Here is a 24257-nt window from a genome sequence, read left to right as displayed (position 1 = left end):
AAATTTGCTGAAACCGTGGAAGGATAGAGAGGCGAAGAAAAGGGCTCCTCTTAAAGTGGTGTGGGATTAAAATACTGAAGCCGCATTTTGTGACTTAAAAACGGCCCTTACATGAACACCTAATCACCTAAATTTTCTTATCCTTTCATCCTCCAGACCAATGCATCGGACACAGGACTGGGTTCCGTGCTGAGCCAATGCATTGATGGTGCTGAACACCCCATGATGTACCTAAGCCAGAAACTGCTGGATAGGGAGACCAGGTATGCAGCGGTGGAACGGGAGGCCTTGGCAATCAAGTGGGCTGTGACACAACTAAGATACTATCTTTTGGGACGGGAGTTTACTCTAATGATGGACCATGCCGCTTTACAGTGGATGGTTCTGAATCGGGAGGCGAATCCTCGTGTCACTAGGTGGTTTTTGGAATTACAACCTTACAGGTTCAGAGTCACTTATCGTAGAGGTTCTCTTCAGGCCAACGCCCTCTCCCAGATCTACGACCTCTCGGTTCAGGCCCCCTGACCCTATGGGTCTGGGCTGGGGGGGGTCATTTCACACACGTGCACTTAGAAGGCAGTCAACAAGCCCGGAAGTGAGCGATATATTATCAGACGAGGGGTGGAATTGGGGTACTGATATCTCTCTATATATATTTACAGAACCAAAGAAGAAAAATAATAACAATCCCCACTCACTAACAACATTTCAGATAACTGAAAATGGCTCCACTCCAACCACTTCTTCCTTGATGACATCACTTCCAGCTCCCGTGGATGACGTCACTTTTCTGGTCCCTTGATGATGATTTAACCCAGAGGAAACCCATGCAGAGACGGGGAGAACATGGAAACTTCTTTTTAATATTTTTAATTATTTAGTTTGTGACATCATCTTAGTGCTATTTTGAGTTTGCCATTTGGTCTCAGCTATTGCGTTGTTGTCGATGTTTGGTGACAATATTTAATATGGTCTTGCAGTAATGTAGGCATTCAAGTTTTTGGATTCAAAGTGGATTTATTTATTCAAATGTTTATAAGCAGTCTGGATTTTTGTATCATTATTTTGATGGTGATTTTGGTTTGTGTGTTTGGTTTAGTTCTTTTAGCCTTTTGTCGTAAGACCAAGCAGTAGTAGCACTGTCCAGCCACAAGGCCTGAGTTTGGAGTAAGGATGTGAATGTTCTACTGGACTGGAAATGGCAGAGGGAAAAATGTTGAGTAAAAATCAGTAGATGTAAGACAAGTTGTTGTCAAAAACAGAGAAAAGTATAAGAACCAAAAAGGTCAAAAAGATGCAAGAAAGCAAAACTAAGTGCATAGTCATAAAACATGGTTATGGCACTGGTAACAGGTGCGAAAAAGAGTGAAAGGACCAGAGAGTATATCAACAATATATACCTACAATGAAAGTTTGAAGGTGAAAGAATCATGCAACCAAAATTCAGGAGAGAAGATCAAGTCGTAGTCAGTATACACACAAAAATCTTAAAGCCAGAATTTTGAAAATAACATACACAAGAATTTATTTTAGCTGTCCACAAAGTTAGACAGTGTTACACTCTAAATGACTAGCTTCTATATTGCTGCAGAGGTAACAGCACTGCTTACAACTTTGGGGGCCAAGCCACTAACACCCCAAGGCTGTGTAGCAACAAAGCCACAAAATGGCAGCAGCCTTCTAAAACAAAGATGGCTTTGCAGTAAAGTATAATTTAAATGTTGTAAATTTTGGAATTTTAATTGCAGCTTTCTAGGTATGTATAAAGCATGCCATTAAATTCTCTACGCTTAAAAATGTCTCTAGAAAGTCTAATTTCTTAAAAGAAAAATGTAGAATAAAATAATTCTGAATTCATGACACAACCAAAGTCTTGATTACCTACAAAGAAAGATTTTTGCTCTAGCTAACAACGATAAACTGTGTTGTTTAGAGCCCAAACTCTCGGATCCCAGATGCAGTCCACCACCATCTTCAGTACCCCACCCAGGAAGATGACATCGCGCAACTGCAACTTCCAAGGTCACCCTGGTCTCAGATGTGCCCAATTAATAACAACTGAGGAGACAAGATGGCTACATCCACAGAATGATTGCAAAAATAAAAGTACCTAAAAGGTACAAAAACGAGAATTATGATGACAGAATACCCAAAAACATAACAGCAAGCATAACATTAAAAGAAAGAATACTGATTGAAGGTAAGGAGTAAGCGTTGGTGCCATATTGTGGGTAGGTAGATTCATGTTGTGTAGGTAGGTCTGTACAGTATTGTTTGCGTTATATTTTTCTATTTTATTTTATTTCATGTTCTTCCTGTTTTTTTAACTTTCATTATAGCAAAATCCATCCTCTTATTATTATACATTTAGCTTCATTTGGTCTTTCAAGGACATTTGTTTAAGAGTCTGCATTGTCAACCAACACTTTCCTTTCATCAATTAGTCAACCTTCCTATTCAGACCATTGCTTACAATGTTCAGTAGTGACCATAAAACATCTTTCCTCAAAAAGAAGGAACCAAACACATAAACCAATTATTAAACATCTTTACAGTATACAAGCAATTTTAAAAGACAGTAAAACCATCAAATTTACCATAAAAAAAATTAAATAAACTCCTTACTTCCCCAGTTCATTTAATAACAAACTCTTCATAAGTAATGTGTGCCGTGCAGACTGAATATGCAGAAATAGGTAATCTTTACTGGACTGTGTCAGTTTCATAGAAACTTAATTATTTTTTCTTTATTGGCATCTCTACGGTCTGCTGACTTTTGATTCAATCTATGCTGGGAGGTCTCACTGTCTTGTCACGGTTAATCTTTCATTTGACTTTTATAATAAGCAAAAGGGCCACTGGAAAACTTCCCTGTTGCCAGAATGCTGCACCTCTCATCCTCCTATTGCAAACCTCTTTACTGAAATTAAATGCCCATAATCTCATTCCACTCATGTTCTGTCCAGTTGAATAAAGAATGTCCTTCACTACTGATACCTTTAAGAATTGCACCACTTAGTACATTTTTGCAGAATACAGTAGGTGCTGCATGTGCCTCTAAAGAGAGAAAAATGCCATCCTTATGTTATTAGCCTTTGTTTCTAAATATGAGCCTTCCACTGGAGTTATGATAGACTACAGACACAGCTAATGCTGGAGTGATTACATCAATCCATTGGCATGGGAATTGCCCAGCTGTAGTTGGATCTTATAGGAGTCTGGTCTGGTCTGGCCAGTTTCTTCTACTGGAAATACATGAACAAAATCTTGATAGATACTGTATACTATTTCCTGTAAATATTAAATTCAAATTAAATATTATTGGCCTCAAGAAGAGAATTAGATTTGCCAACAGGGATATTAAAAATAGATGAAGATATTACATAAAAATGAGAGGGTAAAATCAATAATTCAGTATATTCTTCAACAATGTAATACTAATACCACATACTGTAGTAATTATTTTCTACATAATAATATCAATATCCCAGATTATCTGTCATTGTTACATGTAAGTATGTTACTGGGTGTTTCTCAAAACTCATAGGAACTATATAAGAAAGGGCAGAACTGGCTGTTTTTCCTCCAGAGATTGTGTTCATTTAATGTGGAAAGTGACATCTTTCACATTTTCGAAAAAACTTTGTGAGGGCCAGTGTGATATTCTATGTTGTGGCGTGCTGGGCTGGTAACATCACTTCAAGAGAGGTTACCTGAATCAACAAGCTAATTAAAAGGACATTACAGGACATCCTCTGAACCCCATAGAGACTGTAACAAAGGAGAGAAGTAAAACAAAACTCAGAGTCATTTTGAACAATGCTGCACATCCCCTCTCTAACACACTAACACTGCTCACTTCCCTCTTTGGTGATAATGGAGAGCAGTAAGGCCATGCTTATTCCTAGGCATCAACAAAAGAAGCTGATTGACCAAAAGGTTACCACTGTGACCAGAAACACACCATGTTATCACAAGTACTGAGAGAAAGCTGTACAGGCTTTCCAAAGAAATGTATCATAATAGTGCAGAAAATTAGTGACTAATCCTCAAATATTTCAAATAAAAGTCTGTTTTAATTTTATTTTCAGATAGACTTACACTGTGTAGGCATTAATTGTCAAAACAAAAGAAATTTTGTTTTAGTCACGAAACACATCAGATGACCCAATACTATGAGTCATTATAATATCAGTATTATTTATGAAAAACATAAAGCTTATTTGCAAGAATCAGGTTTGATAGCTTTCCAAACTTTTTCTTTTAATCATTTTATTGTAATCATTCCATACAAATAAATAGGATTGAGATTGAAAAATAAGTCGACCCCTACCCCTGAGAGAGAAAGCATGGCCAATGGGGTAAAACTTAAGGCTTGTAAACACACCTAAAATGATGAGTTAAATAGACCAATAGAGATGAATGGAGAAAAAAAAGAAATGCGGAGATAATTGCTTCCTCTGTGCTTTAAGAGCTCATTCTAAAAAATTACTGATTAGATCCTGCCAGGATTTGAAAAAATTCTGTACAGATCCTCTAACTGAATATTTTATTGTTTCCAATTTCAAATAGTATAAAACATCAGTTACCCACTGACTTAAAAGAGGAGAGTTAGGATTCTTCCAGTTTAGCAAAATAAGTCTGCGTGCCAGAAGTGTAGTGAATGCAATCACAGTTTGTTTGTCTTTCTCCACTTGAAACCCATCTGGAAGAACCCCAAACACAGCTAGCTGTTAATGGGTTAGGAGGGATTGTGAGTCCAAGGCTGTCTAAAAGGTAATTAAAAAGTTTGGTCCAGAATGATGTTAATTTGGTGCAGGCCCAGAACATGTGACCCAGTGAGGCTGGGACTTGATTGCAGCGTTCGCAGATTGGATCATGCCCTGGAAACATTTTGGACAGTTTTAAACGAGAGAGATGTGCTCGATATATAATTTTGAGTTGAATGATTGTTTGCTTTGCGCATATGGAGCTCGAGTGAATTCTCTGCATTGCTGCTTTCCACTCCTTTTCTGATATATTGATTAAGAGATCTTTTTCCCTTTTTCCTCTTGGATCTTTGAAAGGGAGGGACTGTAAAAATAATTTTATATATTGCAGAGATGGTGTCTAAGTCCTTGAAACTGATCAATATTTTTTCCAGCATGGATGAGGGTGCAAGATGAAGAAAATCGGGCAGGTTCTGTTTAACAAAGTTCCTAATTTGAAGATAGTGAAAGAAATGTGTAGCTGGAAAGTTAAATTTGAATTGTAGTTGTTCATAGGATGCAAAGATGTTGTCTATATAAAGATCTCTAAGCAATTTAATCCCTGATCTTTTCCAGATAATAAAAACTGCATATGTTTGCAAGGGTTGAAAGAGGTTGTTCTCTTGCAGAGGTGCCACAGATAAAAGCTTGTCCATCTTAAAGTGGTTTCTACATTGGTTCCATATTCTGAGTGAGTGAAGCACAATTGGGTTTTTAGTGTATTGGCGATAACTTGCATTTATTGGGGCACAAAGCAGGGAATATAAAGAAGTACTGCAGGATTTTATTTCTATTGTGACCAGGCCTGTGTATGTTCATCTATTTGTGTCCAGGTTTTTATAGCTTGTATGTTTGCTGACAAGTAATAAAACTGGAAGTTAGGTAGAGCCATGTCACCTTCTGCCTTAGGTCTTTGTAGTGTCGCTTTACAAACTTTTAATGCAGTGAACCCTCCTATTAAATCCTCAAACTCTTTCTATTTATTTTGCTCTTAGAAAATTCAATCATAGAAGTCCATTTTTATCAAAGACTTTTAAAAATAGCAGTGGCCCAATAGGAGTTAAGCATCGTAGTTTGCTCTGCCAGTGCAAAAGATATGAATGAGACTGTGTCAAGTTGTGCCAAGTGTTCTAACATTTGGCAGGAAAAAGTGAAAATAATTTAAACGTGAAAGTTGATTTTTTCTTTCTTTTCTTGTTTATTTTATATTGAATTTATTAAAAGTAAGTTACAATTCCATACAAACAAGTCAGACTTAACAAAATTAAATTCAATTCAGCCCCCATCCAAAAGAAAAAGAGAAAGGCCAACAACCACAGTAAAACTTTTAAGGGTAGAAAAGAGGGAAGAGAATCCTTTTCCCAAATATGAAAGCTTATTCTAAAATATTATTGATTAGATTCTGCCAGGTTTTTAAAAAGTTTTGAACAGATCCTCTAAGCGAGAATTTGATTTTTTGCAATTTGAAATAGTATATAACATCAGTTACCCATTGGCTTAAAGAGGTGGGCTAGGATTCTTCCATTTGAAGCTGATTTTTCAAATTATTGATCAGATTTAATGACGCATTAGGATACACATTTTAAAATATTGGATTTTCTTATTACTACAGGCAAATACAAATAAGCAGCTGAATAATACAAACTTCAGCCTCATCAGTAATCAGGCTAACAAAAACCAGTTGACAAAAATAGGAGAAAATGGCAAAAACATCAGTTAGCTGTATTCCTTCTAAGAATTCAATTTGGATTTCTACCAATCAGAATCAGTTAATCCATTTTTTTAGGGATCATACAGAACTTGTCCCAGCAGCATGAGATGCAAGGACTTGAACAACCAAACACTCAAAATAAAGTATGGATGGTGGTGTGCAAGTTTCTTTTACCTGGGGAAGTTGGAAGGAAAACACTACAGTGCATGCTTTGGGATATTATTAAAGATGGGAATTTTATGATTGAATTTTAATGATGTTCAGGAAAGAGGAGTAAGATGCAGTTGTCCTACAACAGGGGATGAACCTGCTTGCTCTGTCCCAATTGCCCAAGATTACTGGTGACTCTGACTGATTGAGTTCAGAAAATAGGCAGACATTAGATTTGCTGACCCAAGACTTGTTGGCAGGATCTAACCTTGCATTTTTAAATAAACATTTCTTCACAAAAATAAATATAGCTTATAGCAATATACCTGTTGTTTAAGTGTCAGGCTATCCTTCAAATCTCTGAACAGACTGATCAGTCCAATTTTATTTCCTTTTCCAGTTATGTTCTTTTCCTTACATTGTAAACTGGAAGGAGGTGCACACTGTTGTAAACAGTACGGTTTAGTGGTGCTGACTTCAGATTTCTACACTCCTTTTGTTAACCCATTGCACAGCTCAAGAGTTTTATTGCTCCTATTCATGGATTTATCATTAGAATGTTATGTCTAAAGTCTCCAAAGATGACAGTTAATGCACACCTTGTATCACAGTGAAGATTCTCTTTGTTATATCACATTCTTGGAACAAATTCAGGAAGAGGTAGCGTCTTGAACTAAAGTGTGGGCATTACAGTACATGGACAAACAGTCTTACCTGCAGCCATTTGATACCCAAATGAAATTCAGAATTACACAATATAATTATAAATTAAATCAGAAACATAGTTGTTTTTTCGTAGATTACATCTGAACAAAAAGAAAAATCTCCTCTTAGAAAGCAGGCTAGATTGATGATAAATGCCATGAGCTGATATCTCGAATTACTTTACTGTGAAAGTGAAAGGTTGATAGCAGCCTTATATGGACAAGTGACAAGGAGCATTCAGATCTCAGACGTCTCCTGCCTACCTTTCACCCAGTGATACTGTCAACTGATACGGAACTAGTCATTAGTTCATTGCCAGTCACCTTCTAATGACTGTGTGATGGCAATTTCAAGTATGCTAATTTGACATAATTAATTAACTCTGCTCACAGAGTACTCAGGTGCCTTGTTTCAGGGTTGTTTTCTCATCTGAATAAAGAACATCTTAAGTCTACCTTACAATAAGACACTCTTATGATAGGTTGCATGCTGGCATCTCCACAAATAAAGCTAGATAGGATGAAGAAATTTAAATATCTCCATTTTTGAAATTAAAAGAAGGAAAGCAAAACATTAAAACCAATCTTGTCAACCTTGAGCTTTTTAGTTCCCAAGTTACTCAACAGACAATATATGAGCCTTACAAAATTTGATATTTTAGTATTTTAGCATTTACAGTGGTATATTTCAAATTATACACATAGTATTTGTGAATGCCCTGGAGGTGTGGGGGCTAGTCAGCTTAGGTCATCAGAATTGTTTCTTTGTCTGGTCCTTTGTTCTTTATTACTGATAATGGACCCGTAGAGATTTGTTTTTTTCCTGGTATTCTTCTGTCAACGGGACTTTATATTGCTATGAATTGCTTATATTAAATATTCAGATTACGCTCTGTTGTATTGTGCATTTATCTTAAATTCTATATTTTTGTATGTAAATGTATGATTTAGTAATTAACTGTTATGAAATTATAGCGTTAGTAAAAGCTCTGAGCAAATACTCAGTGAACAGCTCTGTACAAGAATAAATTGAATTAAATGTAATTGAATCACATGGTGGTTTATGGGAATACATAACATGAAAGATGATAGACATGCAGAGAAATTATTAGGTAGATAATAGTAAGATGACCTGCACTGTTTGTGGACGTATTGGTCTTCACACAGCTCATTACAGATTACCCATCCAGTCATGTTGTTCTATTGATTATTACCCATGAGAAAATTTTTATTGCTAAAAGCTTAATCTTTGATGGCTCATTAGACTTAAAAGAGATTCTCATTTATATTTAATTTAAGAATCAACTTTGTCACAGATCTTTCTCTTACAATTCCTTAGGAGAATCTGCTTTGCACAAAGACATGAGATACAACTAGTTAAAAGACGTCAAATTTGATTTAAAAAGCAAGTTATATTTTGTGGGCTCTCTCTAGTCTTATTTTTAATCTCTTTCAAGGTTATATATTGTAAGAAAAGGCGCTATATAGCGCCCGACCCAACACAGATTCACATGGGAGGCACGGGTAAAATAGCACTTTCTCTTCCTCCACCACTCCTCCCTGGCAATCTCGTCCTCTTCCTTCCGATTCTGGCCGCTGAGTGGTGGTCGCTGGCTCCCTTTTATTGGGTACCCGGAAGTGCTACAGGTGCTTGATAGGCGACATCCGGCTGCAATTCCGGGTAAGGTGAAACCAGTGCCCAAAAGGACCAGCAGCTCCACCTGCAGCACCCCCTGGGGGTGCCTGCGGAACCCCACAGAGTTCCACAGAACTCCAACCCCCATGAAGCCCTGGAGGAGTCCGAGGTACCGCTGCATCTCAGGGAGGCTGCCATCTAACATCCAGTGGGTGTTACTGGGGTTCCCACCCTTGTCCCCTGGCAGATGTGGTGAAGGGGCGTCCCAGCCAGGCATGGGCCCCAGCCATCCATCACTATATATATATATATATACTAGCGACTGGGAGCACGATCGAATCGGGCTACAAATTCTAAGTTTGTGAAATCCATACTTTCTCTGCAAAGAATTATTTGTTTCTTTAAGTCCTTGAAATGATTTTGTTATCATGGCACTGATTTTTGCTTAAAATAGACTTTTTCGGCTGATATAATGAAGAGCTTCCTGTTTAAACGGGGCTGCGAGACGTGAACTCAGCTCTTCGGCGCACCTCATTTGATTTTTTCCGGCAAACAAATTTTCAAAACAAACCGGATTTTACGACTCTAATCAGTCGGATTAATAATTATGTAGGCGTGGTCATTTTAGATCTGAGATCGGCTAAAATTTAAACAATGACCGTTGTTAATACCCAGCCGTCATTACTCAGTTTGCAAATAGATGACAGAAGGACGGATGCCAAAACTGAACTGGCCAAAGATAAATTTCAACGTACCAAGCAAATGGCAATATGTTCTAAATTACTTATGGTTCTGGAGCTGTTGAAGGGTTTAAGTCAGTCGACGATTTTAGCCCTGGAAAGTACACCCCACCAAACAAATGTTCCAAAAACCAACCAAACTTACTGTACTGCAGAACATTTAGTTTCTGCTCAAACCAACACCGACTTACTATACTCAGACATCCAGCGGTGTCACTGAAGCATTCGAACATTCTTAGCCAATCATGCAATACTGCCTCCGCGTTTGCCACATTATGTTCTAACTACAGAGGCAGAGTCCCATTGCATGGTTCTAACTTGTATGGAGTCAAGGTATTGACGCAAACACCATACATATGGGGTATTGACGTGAACACCATACGTACGGGGTATTGACACGAACACCATACATACAGATAGTATCAAATTATATATAAGTATATTCCTTATTATAGGATTGATGCCTTTATCCAAGGTGACTTACTACATTTGAAATAAGACCAGGTACATTTCTTTTCATTTTCACAGGCTGGTGAAGTGACTTGCATGTGGTCACAAAGTATCAGTAGAAGGATTTGAACCCACAACCTTAGGTAGTTTAACCATTACACCGCACTGCCTGCCTTTTCCTCTAGATTGAGTGGGATCTAACTAGAGCTAGGCAATATAAATTAGATCAACTAATAGTAGTACCGTGTTGTACCATGTTAGCCATTATGGATGCAAAGTCAAGCAAATTGACACATTTTATGGGTTAACTGATTACCATATGCAAGCTTTTGAGAGAGCTAAGGCCCTTCTTCAGGTAAGATTTAATGCCTTAAGAATGGACCTTAGCTGCCTCCAAAGCTTGTATATTGTAATTTGTTCAGTTAGCCAATAAAAAGTGTCATTTTGCTTGACTTCTCATCAATTAATATTACAATGCAGAAGTAAGTCCTACAGTTTTGTAATTATAGTAAAGTGTTTTATACCACAAACAACTGTTCATACATTTCACCAAATATTACTGAGCAAAATACTGCAAAATAATGTCAATTTGTCGATACATTCACAGCTGTGTTTTCAGTGAAAACAATACATGAAATATGGGTAACATTAATAAGGAGGTACAAAAAAGGAAATTGAAGTAATGTATTCCACATTGATAAAATATACAGTAAATGTATTAACATGAAGCCCATGAACTACCAACAAAGTAAAGACCATTCCTTGTATTCCAGAACAGAATAAAATTGGAATAATTTGTATTCCTTGTTTAAACATCATGACCTTATGTTAACATTTTTTTACGAGTGGCATAATCACACAGTGGTTAGCACTAGTACCTGTCAACTCCACCAATAGCTGTAAAGACGATGCACATTTCCCTTGTGTACATCTTGCTTCTTGTTTTTTCTCACATTCCTCAGAGGTTCACATTGGCCTTTACCAGTCAGCATGGGTCTTGTTGGCACCTTGCCACTGATGCTATTGCATATAAGCGCCACCTCCACACAACTCTGTGATGGAATTAATTGTGTCACAAGATGGATGTATAGATTTTCTTTTTGTTTCTTCCTTAGATGAAAAATAAGGAGCAGTGGCACTTAAGATGTAATGGTTTGCATGCATCACTTTTAACCGATCTTGACAAAGGTTGTTTGTGAACAGCAAGGTAATTCAGACTCTCATTTCACAGGCTATGTGACTTGCAGCTGTAACTACTGTGTAAGCTAGTGCTCTGTGAAGAACATAAATCATATTCCCAATGATATTAAAAGGTGTCTGTGAATCTATTTTACATATCTTTCATGACTATGACTCTCATTGACACAGGGTTGAATGAATTTATAGAATGTTTTCTTTGCACCTTAATAAAGCTCCTGCTGTCTTTAAATTTTTCATTCCCCACTGTGTACACTTTCACTGCTGGAGCAATCTCCTCTGCACAATCTCAACCATTTGCGTAATATGATGTGGTCTTCAGCTGGTTTCTGATAAAGGATTTATTTTAGAATTATCCTCTCCTTCAAGCAATAGTAATTTTATTTTTTTCATTTTTATTATTTGTGAATGCCCCATACAGTGGTATGTTGTAGTTCATGGCCATGTGTGTGTGAAAGAGAGAGAAAGAGAGAGACGCAGACAAAAATATTTGATAATAAAAAGAATTGACAATTAAAACAATCTTACAAGTCTTTATCAAATTCTACTTTTCATACTGAATGAGTTAAAAATAATGAAATAAGAAACCCCAAATTTAGAAGAAAACATAGCACTAATCAAATTATTTTCCTTCTTCTGTTGTCAGGCTGATCAAGAAAACAAAGTGATTACCAAAAGAAAATTACTCATACGAAAAAAAAAACAACATCCAAATCACCAGATTACCCCTCTTTCATTACTTGGGGAAAATCGCTATAAGAGTGCACTCTTTTCTCTCATACAAGTTGTTCAGAAGGACTTCAAGGCATTATACACTAAGAACAGATTCAAGGCCAAAAAATGACCTCTACTGTCAGCTTTCCTGTTTCATACGGCAACAGGATTTCGCCCTCCATTCCCCACAGATGCCTCTCCAGCCTTTTCAAATGAACCCTTATGCTACGTGCTTCAATCAGGAAGGAACTCTGTATAGCTACTAACTGATACTCATGCTCACGTATGAGTCCACAAACACCTGCCTTCATCCAGTAAGTAAGGCTAGTCTTTGTTCATGGGTCCTCTAACATTTACACTAATGGCTTTACAAACAACTACTTCTTCAAAGCATCATACATAAAGTTAGGTTGTCTTGTCCAGTCCCAAGGTGCATATGAGCCACGTGGTGCTTCATGATACCCTCACCTAGCATGCCTTAGATGTGCATACCCATTTAGCTACCAGTCATTTCCTTCACCGGAGCATCCATTGGCACCACCTTTTAATTCCCAAGCTATGCTCTGCTTCACTTCTGTAATTAAACTACATGAAAAATTAAGTCTATGAATAGTTGTATATAACGCACAGTGTTTTCTCATTTTCTTATGAAAACAACAACTGCACTTAAATTACACGGAGCTGTAATCTATGATCTTTAGTGGATTCAGAAAGTATTCAGACTCCTTCATTTTCTGCACTCTTTATTGTGTTATAGATGTAGTTTTAAATTGATCAATTTGCTATCAATCTTCACTCAATAACCCATAATTGCACAGTTGAAACAAGTTTTCAGAAACATCTGCAAATTTATTAAAAATCAAAAACTTGAAATCTGTCATTTATAGAAGTATTCAGACTCCGAATCTCGGAGAGGTGTGTCCTGTTTGCTTTAATTATCTTTGAGATGCATCTAGAACTTGATCAGAGTCCACCTATGGCAAAGTGAATTAATTGCACACCTGTGTATAAAAGGTCCCACAATTCACCACACATGTCAGGACAAAACCTAAGCCATGAAGTCCAAGGAACTCTCTGCAGACCTCTGTGATCTAAATTTGGTGAGATCAAGTCAAAGGTATGAGACCATCTCTAAAGCTTTAGTAATAGCCAGGATTACAGTGTCCTCAATAATTGTGAAACAGAAGAACTTTGCGATCACCTGGACTCTTCCTAGAGTTGGTTGATCGGCTAAACTGAATAACTGGGCAAGAAGGGCTTTGAGCAGGGTGGTGACTAAGAACCAATTAGTCACTCTAAAAGAACTTCTAAAGACCGTAGTTGAGAAGGGAGAACTCATCGGAAGGACAACCATCTCATTAGCCCTCCATCAATCAAGTGTTTATGGACAAAGGCATGATGTACGACCTCTACACTACTATATTTAGGCCAAGAATTTTACCATCCATCACAGATAAATCAATGGAAGTAATTATTACTGAACCAATCAGACAACATATTGTAAGAAAGGATTTATAAGAGGTCAGTCAGTGTAGGTTCAGACAGGGATGGTTGTGTTTTGTAAACAACCAAATGATAGAATGAAAAAGGTGCATATTGATATTATGTTTCTTGAATTTTCTGAATAAATTTTTAATGAGAATAGTTAGCGATTAAATTAAAATAAGTAGGAATTTTAGGCACAATATGTAGATTAACGCAAAATTGGCCTTATTACAAGAAAGCAGTGCTCCTTGGCAATCAGTGCTAGGGATGCTGCTCTTTTTAATATACATAGATGATCTTCTCTAAGGATAAAAACAATAAGTTGGTTAACTCTGAAGATGATAACAAACTAGGTGGAAGGGCAGATAATCTATGATCAACTGAATTAAAGATTGACTTGGTCAAAATTTCCACTTGGGCAAATTTGTGGCAAGCAAATTTAATATAAGTAAAGGTAAAATAATTCACTTTCTACAGGCAGTGCACAGAAGTTATTTAGACTGCTGAATGTGTGGACATGGAAGGCTGATGAGTAGCGGGTTTTACTCCAGCTATATAAAATACTAGTGAGGCATCACCTGGAGTACTGTGTACAGTTTTGGTCTGCTTATTGCAAATAAGACAAGCAACTAGAATGATTCTGGAACTGAGAGATCAGAGTTATGATGAAAGATAACCTAACTGTCTATGTTTGTGTTTTTACAGTTTGCATTGGAAATGATAAAGAATGTTGCTAAGTTGGTCACACAACCTGAAACAAGGATTAAATTTTTAGCCTTGAAATGTAAAGTTCCCTTAGAATACACAAACTACATTGTGATAATCGGTCTGCCAGGCATTACCAATTTAAAAGAAAAATTATAACAGTAGTGTAAAAACAACTTAAACATAAACTTACCCATTTAAACTGTCAAAGTGTGGGGGAAGCGCTTTTGAAAGTTTTCTAACTTGGGCTTCAGCAGGTTTGCGTGATGTGACTCTAGTGGCATGGTCGGCACACATCTGCTTCAGGCCTGGTGGATGCTATGTGTGCCACATCAAAAAGGCAAGCATCATCATAGGCACCTGCACTGAATAAAGTAAAAAGTGCAGAACATTTAGTTTAGTTTTAGTTTGGTTTAGTTTGTTAGGCATGCATGCATTCATTTTAATCAAGGGACTCCCATCAAAAGACCCGAGGTAAAAGTAGTTTACTTTTTGGAGAGAGCATTTGCTTGTCCAGGGAAGACTGTAGTGGTGTGCTCACGCTTGTGAGGCTGCCAGCCTATTAAATACATGCCTTGCGGGGGCTGAGCCTAGCACATGCAAAACACACCACGAGCCACTGCAAATCACGACAGCGTGATTGCCTTTAGTTGTCATCTTTGCACTCAGTCAAGTGGATTGTGTGGTTGGTATAGCGATTTCTGTCAGTATACCAAGCAGCGGCTTGTGCCTTATTTGTAAATTCTTTCTTTTGTAAATAATTGTAGATCTATCCTAGTTGGAAGCATTTATATAGAGTTTGGGTTTGTGATGCACTTTTTGTTTTCTTGTATATACACTGTTTTTTTTTCTTGTAAATATTTTTGGGATTCATTGGACTTTGCCTTGCACAGTTTTGCCCTGATTGTATTTTCTTTAATTAGGAAGACTATAGTTTTATGTTTATACAATTTTTTGCCTTTGATTATTTTTCATTTTTGGAACTGGCCAAATCACTGTAAAAATATTCATTATTTTTGATTAGGACATTATTTTTGTGGTTATTTTTTGTGTGTGCAACTATATATAAAACCCATTATTGTTTTGAAATACCACCTTTTTTGTGTATGTGTCTCCATGTCTGCTATCTCTCGAATCTGATCCCAGTTGGTCCTGAACTACAAGACATCCACTGTGTAGTGTGCTGCTAACCTTTCCACTGTATGGGGTGTTATATGCATTTCTTCCTTATGGTCTAAACTATTGATTCTAAATCTTTTTCAAGTCACGGACCGCCAGACACTAACATTTTTTTATGCAGAACATCATCCATCCATTATCCAATCTGCTATATCCTAACTACAAGGTCACAGGAGTCTGCCGAAGTCAATCCCAGCCAACACAGGGCGCAAGGCAGGAAACAAACCCTGGGCAGGGCACCAGTACACCACAGTGTAATTATTATTATTATTATTTAAACTTTAAATAATATTTATTTTATAGTTATTACTACCTTTTTTTATTTTCACACTATGCGACTGAAACCGCATTCAATTTTGAACAGGTTGAATAAGTATAAGTTGAACTTATACAACCTTTCATTTATTCATTATTAATATTATTAAAATTACTATTATTATTATAAAAGAAAATGTAATGAAATATCAATAACTGAAGAAAAAAATTATACATTTTTAATAAATTTTAAAATGACATATAATTGTAGTACAAGATATATTATTAATATAAAAATAAAACAGCAAAAATAATTTAATCAGAATATGTCTTTGATGCTCTTTGCAAATTTCTAGAATATTTGGATAAAAAAAAGATAAAGCCAGTCGCATCTCTTCTTCCAAATTTCCAAGCCTCTCATGTTTTTTGTCTTAATATTGATCATTGTTGAAAATCCTACCTCAAAAAGATATGATGTGAAAAATAGTAATATTGTGTTTAGGGCTTTTTTCGCATTTTCAACAGAGACCCAAAATTCTTCAGGAGTATTTTCTGAATATTTTAATTTCAATCCACGATCTGATAAGAGACATATTAATTCTTCTTCTTCCTTAGTTGTATAACAAGAAATGTTGGAAGGAATGAACGGATTTCTTATCCAGTCATACTGTTCAGTATTTAATAATTGTGTTAAATATTCAATTATTAAGGAAATAATTTCAGTATTTTTCTCTTGCGTTGAAGGAAACATTTCAGTGTTCCTTTCTGAAACATGTCTCTTTCAAAGTAAAATCTTTTTTACATTGCATACAATTTATCGGTAGATGAAAGAATGTTTTTATGTTTCCCTTGAATACTTGTATTGACCGTACTAAGGTAAGCAAAAAGATCAGCCAAATATGGCAAATTATTATACCATATATCATTTTTCAGTTACAATGTATTTACAAAATGATTTGTGTTTTTCTATTTTGAAAAAAAAAACAATAATTAGTTTTTAAGATGTAACAAGTGATTTAAAACTTTTCCACATGACAACGTTGTTTGAAAATTCAGGTTTTTAGTGGTCTCATCTTAAAATTTCCCAAAGCAACTACTTGATTCAATACTCCGTTTAGTTTCTGAGGCATTGCTTTCATGACAAGGGCTTTGAATTGGTTATTTTTGCCAAACTCACAAATCCTTTGATTTTGGTACAAATACCAACACATTGATTCCATGATAATTTTAAAGTATTTAAATACGTTATTGAATCATATATGTCCTGACCAGCTGTATGCATTGAAAACATAAAAGCTGAATTATTTCTTTTCTTTCATAAATGAAGCATACAAAGCCCAGTAAATGAGCATTGCCACTTATATCTGTTGATTTTTCCACTTGTAATGTAAAAGGCTTATTAACAAGTTCACAGATGACTTTCCCTTTAATGTTACAGGACATACTGTACCATTTATTCTTCTTCGAACTGTGTCATCAGATACTGGAATCTTTAAAATTTTACTCTTTGCTTGTTCTCCAAACATAATTGTTGCTATCTCAACAGGCAGGTAAAATAAGATATTCTGCTGTTGTGTGTGGCTTTCATTTTAATGCTATTAACTCAGCAGTTTTATATGATGCAAGTTGAGCTTTAGCACTTGTTTTCACATTTTTGTCAAATTGTTTCTTTTGTTTTCCCTGTGTCTCCAAAAGCCTCTTGAAGTAATCTTTATTTTTTGAGGAAAGATGTTGATGCTTTGTAGAAAAATGTTGTTTTAATTTAGCGGGCAGCATTGCACTATTTGAGAGTTTCTCTACACATACAATGCAAATTGGAATTGGACAATATTAATTTCCGGTCCAGGTAAATCCAAAATTTAAATACTCTTCATCATAGAAGGGATTTAATCTCTTTCTTTTTCCAGTGAAATCCTCTTCAACTCTACTAGTACTAGCAATAGCACTGTCAATGTCTGTAGAAGAGTTTTTATCAAGACAATACTTTTTTTGATTGATTTTATCCATTATCTTTAATGAAAGAATATTAATTAACAATAATTATATATTCAAAGAATCAATTGTTTATCTGATAAAAGAGGTACATATAATGTTCATAAATTGATTGAAAGTTGAATGAATTATCACTGTAAACGGTGAAACAAACAATCAACCAAGTAACAGATAAACAAGTGAAACCTTACAAGATATCCATTAGAATCATTTAATTAGGTTTATTGCTTCTCACATGCAACTATTGGAACTAAAATTTTAGTAATTGTCAAATGAAATGGCATAGTCTCTTCCAGGTTAATGTATAATGTGACAATTTGTGCAAATAAAGCTGAAATATGTTGCTAAACATGATTTGCACACATTATTACATTTAGTTTTGCTTAATGACACTAAAGTAAATCAGAAGTAAAATATCCTAAACTTTCAAAAATCCCTATTTTGCCTATTTGCATTTCCCAGGTGGTTCAGGACTATAATCAATTGGCCATTACACTGCATTATACTCAATTCTACAGAATTATTTCCCCAAAGAGTAAGCATTTTGCTTACACTACACAACAAAATTAGCTAAGGTGATATTCCACCAAATTGGCTTTAGCTTGTACCATATCCTTTCTAAAGAAAAAGTTAATAAACAGTAAATAAACATAATAAACAGTGAAGTTTAATAGCAGCATATGCTATCCAAAGGGGTAACAGTGGACACCATGCAGATTATTGCCATAGCAACAGTTCTCAAAGCTTGCTAAATCTACATACAACCATAAAAGAGCCAAGGATAGCATTTAATTCAGATAGTTATCTGTATTCAATTTTTGTACCAATTAAGCTGAACATCATTTCCAGTCACAAGACTTTTTTTCTGCAGATGGCTAGTCTATGAAACAATTAAGCAGTCACAAGCAGTGTTTATCTTTGATCACTAAAGGCCTGTTCTTTAGGCTTAAGTTAAACAATGACATGTGTATGGGTAAGATCCAGAACATTTATGAAGTACCAATGGTCATACTTGTGCTGAAAAGTGAAAATCTGTTTAGAAAAGCCAAAACTGTGCCTTCTGTGTAGGCACAAAAGTGAATGCAGGAGGTAAATTGGAATCCATGGAAACCAAGAGGCTGTCTCTCTGATGCAGAACTTCTGGCAATGTGTTCCAGCAGCCCCCAGTATCCAAAATGGATTGGATTGGAGGATAAGATTACAGAGGAAGCTATGCATAGAAAGAGTTTACACATGCCCCCGCCATGTTTCAGAGGAACTGGCATATTTCAATTATACGCTGCTAAACATAGCACATATCAGGCATTAGGGTCAGAGATGCTTAAAAATAATTTGAGCAGAACATTCTGCTAGAAGAATGTGGGGAAGTGACATTTATGGTTGCCATTCTCCTTTATCTGCTGATTTTTAGTCACAATACACAATATAGTGAAAAGATTTCCTTCTCGTACTATTGATGTGAGATATTTATAATAATAGATCCTGAGGTTAAAAAAGCTGTTGGCTAGTCATGTTCTACATAAACTTTTACAGTGGTTTAATTATTGTCACTTTCTTAGTTAAATAATTAATGGAAATAAGAGTTTATTGATATGTTATCATCACTAACTGCATCACAATGTTAACTTCAGCAACTACAAAAGAAAGTATTTGAATTGGATAGCACAATTTATTGAATGTTATAGTGATATATATGAAAAGACTGCATGTTTCTTGAATGTGTACATATTGAAATAAAACAATCAATGTGCAGAAACAGTACACATTGTTTAAAAAACAATGTTTTCTTCATAAAAACCTAAATGTTGGGGATAAGCTCATATAAACAGCTGTGTTCAGATAACTTCATTGTCACCTTGTTCAGGTTTGCTATTCCTATCAGGCATTCAGAAATGGCACAGTCACGCACAGATAATGGCTAACTAAAGGATGTAGTTTGGTAGCTTTTGTGCACACAAACACAGAGATTCTGTAGGACCTGACATTTAGCACTACCTACATTGGTTACAACCTCTATACGTTAGACTGGCACAAATAAAATGCATGCCAACATTTCTTTACTACATTGGTTACAACCTCTATACGTTAGACTGGCACAAATAAAATGCATGCCAACATTTCTTTACTTTTACTTAACTCAGAACAAAATAACCCTGTGTTTAATGGTAGAAATGTTAGTGTGCCTTTCTCTGTAGAAGAATAATAAGTTTTAGCTTTTTCCTTCTCAGGAAGCTAAATGGTAAGCAGGGTTGCCATTGCCAGGTCCTGGAAATATTCCCAGCCCAATGACAGCTGAAAGCCTGCCTAATGGTACTGTAGAGCAGTCCAATGAATGACACTGCAGATCAGCCCAATGAATAACACCATGGATCAGCCCAATGAATGACACTGCAGATCAGCCCAATGAATAACACCATGGATCAGAACAATGAATGACACTGCGGATCAGCCCAATGAATGACACTGTTGAAAACTGGGGGGAGTTTTGGCACTGTTGAGGTGCAGGTTGGGTCCCCCTTGTAGCTTTGCCACTGTTGACATCTATTGATTTCTTCTTAGAATTTTGTCTCTGGTGATGTCTCTCTCCTGGCTCCCTGCTTGAAGTTTTGACACTGTTGACATCATGGTAGGTCTTCCCCCTTGGAATTTTGCCGCCTGGGTGACTGCAAGTACTCTTTGAAAAATGCCACAAAAAACCATACATCCGCAAATTCTTCCCCACACACAATGCTTTCAAAAATAGCCCAGTTTGTCATCTGGCAACCCTGTTGGTAAGTCATCTGTCCTGATGTTTATAAAGACTTGTTTGGTTACATAGCTAGGAAATTTTTTACAGTTCTGTTCCTGAGAATTTTTCAGTCCTAGCAGCCAATACAGGATACATGTTATGAAAAAAGACACAGAAAATGAGATGGAGAGTTGGGTTCACAAAGAGAAATATTACCATTTAGCATGTTCTAATGATTAATGGACACAAGCTACTGCTACACATTGATCCTCTGTATTGTAGTCAAGTGCAACTAACACCTCTTGCGTCCTTGGACTCTCGTCCACATGTCTTTTTATAGATGGAGTAGTAGACAGAGTAAGGATAGAGTTACAGTTCCACTTCTTGGTCTGGACATGCTGGCTATGGTGAAATCATAAAGATGTATTTGGTTTTTTGTTCTCCTTAAGGGCACTAGAATGATCGCACAGAAAACACCATTCTTTAATGTGCAGCCTCAAACTGTAGCCCTGTGAATTTGAGCAACACCAAAAAGTAGGTCATATCTAAAATTCTAAAATGCCTTGGCAGTTTGTTTGTTTCTAATAATATGATGATGATGAAGCAAGACTTTTCTGTTCAAACATACTGGCTCATTTATTCATTTTCATGAAAGTGGTGAGATTTGCCTAAGTCTAAATAATGCATTTACTTTGATTGTTTTATTCAGTTAAACAAGCAAATAATTACAACAATGAAAATTTAACCCTGAATGAATGTGAATAGATTGAGACAACATGTACTAGCCAATATGAATGGCCTATTTGTTAGTGAAAGATGGAGTTGGTAATTTTTCCATTTTTAGTGGTTTTGTAATTACTAAGGTAAATACATTGTGAACAAACCTAAACTGCTCTGTAACTTCTTTTTTAATGTTTTTGATAAGTGAAAAGTGTTGATAAGTTCTTCTTAAAGTTATAAAACTGCTTCAGGAGGTTAGTGAGTACAAATATAAAACCTTGACGTACATTTTGCAGAGATCACTGAACACAAGGTAAATTCCTAAGAATCGGAAATTAGCAAATATTATTCCAATATATAAAAAAGTAATCAGCCCAGTTAAACATACATCACAAGAAAATTGATGAAAGTAATTATAAATTAAACGATCAACTATCACAGGTAGAAAACAGGTGTTAGTGAATAGTCAGTAGTATTTCACTAATGAGTTGTAATTCAATGAGTAAACAACAAAAGCATATGATAAGAACATGGTCATTGTAGTTGGTGGAAAAAGGGTAATAATTACCCAGGGCACACTTTGGGGGTCTCGAATCATGCAATGAAACGTTTATTTTCAAGAGGAAGGGGCCCACAGAGACTACTTATGTATGGTGTCCAGAGTTCTGTGCTATACCCCTAGATAAGGGAGATGTATAAATATTATTCATCTTCATGTTCATTTGAAGTGGGAGTTCAGGGTGCAGACTGGATCTGGAAACAAAGTTGCGACTAACTTTGTCAGAAATGGGTGATGTTAGATGTGGTCTCACTATGAGATCAGTATTGGGTTCACTGCACTTCAAATAAATATATACAATCTTTATAGAACATACATAGCAATCTTATTCAATTTGTAGTAGTCTGGTACATAAATTATACATAGGGAACTTTTGAAACTCAACTTTAATGTCAGTTAGGAAAAATGAAGTGAATATGTTTAACTAGCTTATTGGGTTAAATTTCTTGTAATAATCAATATTGTTCCAATGTACTAATTAGATTCCAGCAGCAAGTTAACACTTAACGATCTCTCAAATTTAGATTAGATTACAAGCAGTACTTTAAATAAATGAGATTTATCTTATACTGTATTTTGAAAATGTCTAATGAAATAGAAATATAATAAGCATGTAAAATTTATGCTAAGTGATACTCAATAAAAAAACAAGTTTAAACTATCCACTTGCATATTTTCTAAAGTCACCTTTTATATTATATGGAGCCTAAATGCATTAGGTGTAAGTGGTAAATAGGACACCAGTGCATCACATGATACATGACCACAGCTCCACACAAAGAATGACAGGGCCAGGATTTGAACCAATCACAGTGGAGTTCCTTGTATTTAAATATGTTACTGGCCTCAGGCCTAGGGGAAACCACTGCCACTGTTGCTATGGGGGTAGTTAAACTGATATAATGCCAAAGGCATAAAAGAAGCAGGCAGCTTTTAGGAGTTTCTGACCATACTTTTGCTTTTTATTCTAATTTACCTAGTGGTACATACAGTGGCAGAAATAAGTATTTACAAAGAAATTAAAAGTTTCAAATTTTTCTGGTTGTTTCAATTTAATGAAAAGAGACAGAATATCAACCAAAAATTCAGAAAACACATTACATAAAAGTTGAATTGATTTGCATATCATTGAGAGAAATACGTATTTGATCCCCTACGACCCAGACAGAATTCTTGCCCCAACAGATTGGCTGTGTGCACACATGACACACAGATTACAATCAATTAATCAGTCAATCAATTGCAGATACTCCTGATCTCATCTCGTTATATGTATAAAGCACACCTGTCCACAGAATCAATTTCTTTCATTCCAACCTGTCCACCACCATGGGCAAAACCAAAGAACTGTCAAAGGACATCAGGGACAGGATTGTAGACCTGCACAAGGATGGAATGGACTACAAGACCTTCAGTGAGAAGCTTAGTGAGAAGGTGACAACTGTTGGTACGAAAGAGGTTGGAATATAAGAAATGATTCTGTGGACAGGTGTGCTTTAAACATGTAACGAGGTGAGATCAGGAGTATCTGTAATTGATTGATTTTAATCTGTGTGCAACGTTAGCACACAGCCAATCTGTCGGAGCCAGAATTCTGGCTGTGTCGTAGGGGTTCAAATACTTATTTATCTTAATGACTATGGGGCTTCGCCCCCTGCTTGCTTCGCTCACCAACCCCCGTTTTTCGTTTTCCAGATACACACTTTTAAGATTTTTTTTTCTTTGAATTGTTGCTATTTCATCAGTTTCACTTTTATTTCAGAACTTCTGTAAAAACAATATTTGGAATCTTTCGAGTCCCAATATGCTGAATCTTTTAAATGAGGTCAGCGAGACATATATTTAATGACTTTGTAACATTATTCAGGATAGGATTCTCTGTTTGGAATTTCAGCACAAACAAAACGATCTTTATCATTAGCAGTTACTAATTTTTTTTGCAAAGTAACCAATAAATGCATGTGAGGTAAACTCCGTTATTGAAATTCTCTGACTTAAACTTCAAAGCCTTACAATATTTACATACTTCTGACATATCACCTATATCCATATATTTGATTTCTATTCGCCTTCTTGTTATTTCTCTGAGTAATAATTTCTCTTTTTTTGTGCTAATGCGATGTTTACTTTCTTTGTTTTGACACTGTCGTTTTTTTCTGCTTTCATATGCTGTATCTTGCTCTGCATGTGTTTCGTGCCTACGTTTTTTTTGAGTCTTTTGAATTTCAGTTTTCATTATCTCTAACCTGATCTCCATGTGTTTGGCCCCCTTGTTTTTTAACCTTTTTATGACGTTTTCTTTCTGACATTTTACTTTGTTTATTACTCTGTCTTTTACTTCTGACCTCGCTTTGTCCTTCTTTTCTTAATGACACCTGGTCCGTGGTGATTATTTTCCCTTTTTTGAGTAATATTTTCCATTTGTTTGTGCTACTGTGATCTTTACTTTCTTTTTTTATACTTTCTAATTTTCCTACTTTCATATTCTTTAACTTTCTCCACGTGTACCGTGCCGTTTTTTTTTTTGAGCCTTTGAATTCCACTTCTTTCATAATCTCTAACCTGCTCTGCATGTGTATAGCAC

Source organism: Polypterus senegalus, chromosome 1 (genome assembly GCF_016835505.1).
Source record: "Polypterus senegalus isolate Bchr_013 chromosome 1, ASM1683550v1, whole genome shotgun sequence".
Lineage (NCBI taxonomy): Eukaryota > Metazoa > Chordata > Cladistia > Polypteriformes > Polypteridae > Polypterus > Polypterus senegalus.
Note: the sequence above shows the minus strand (reverse complement) of the source record.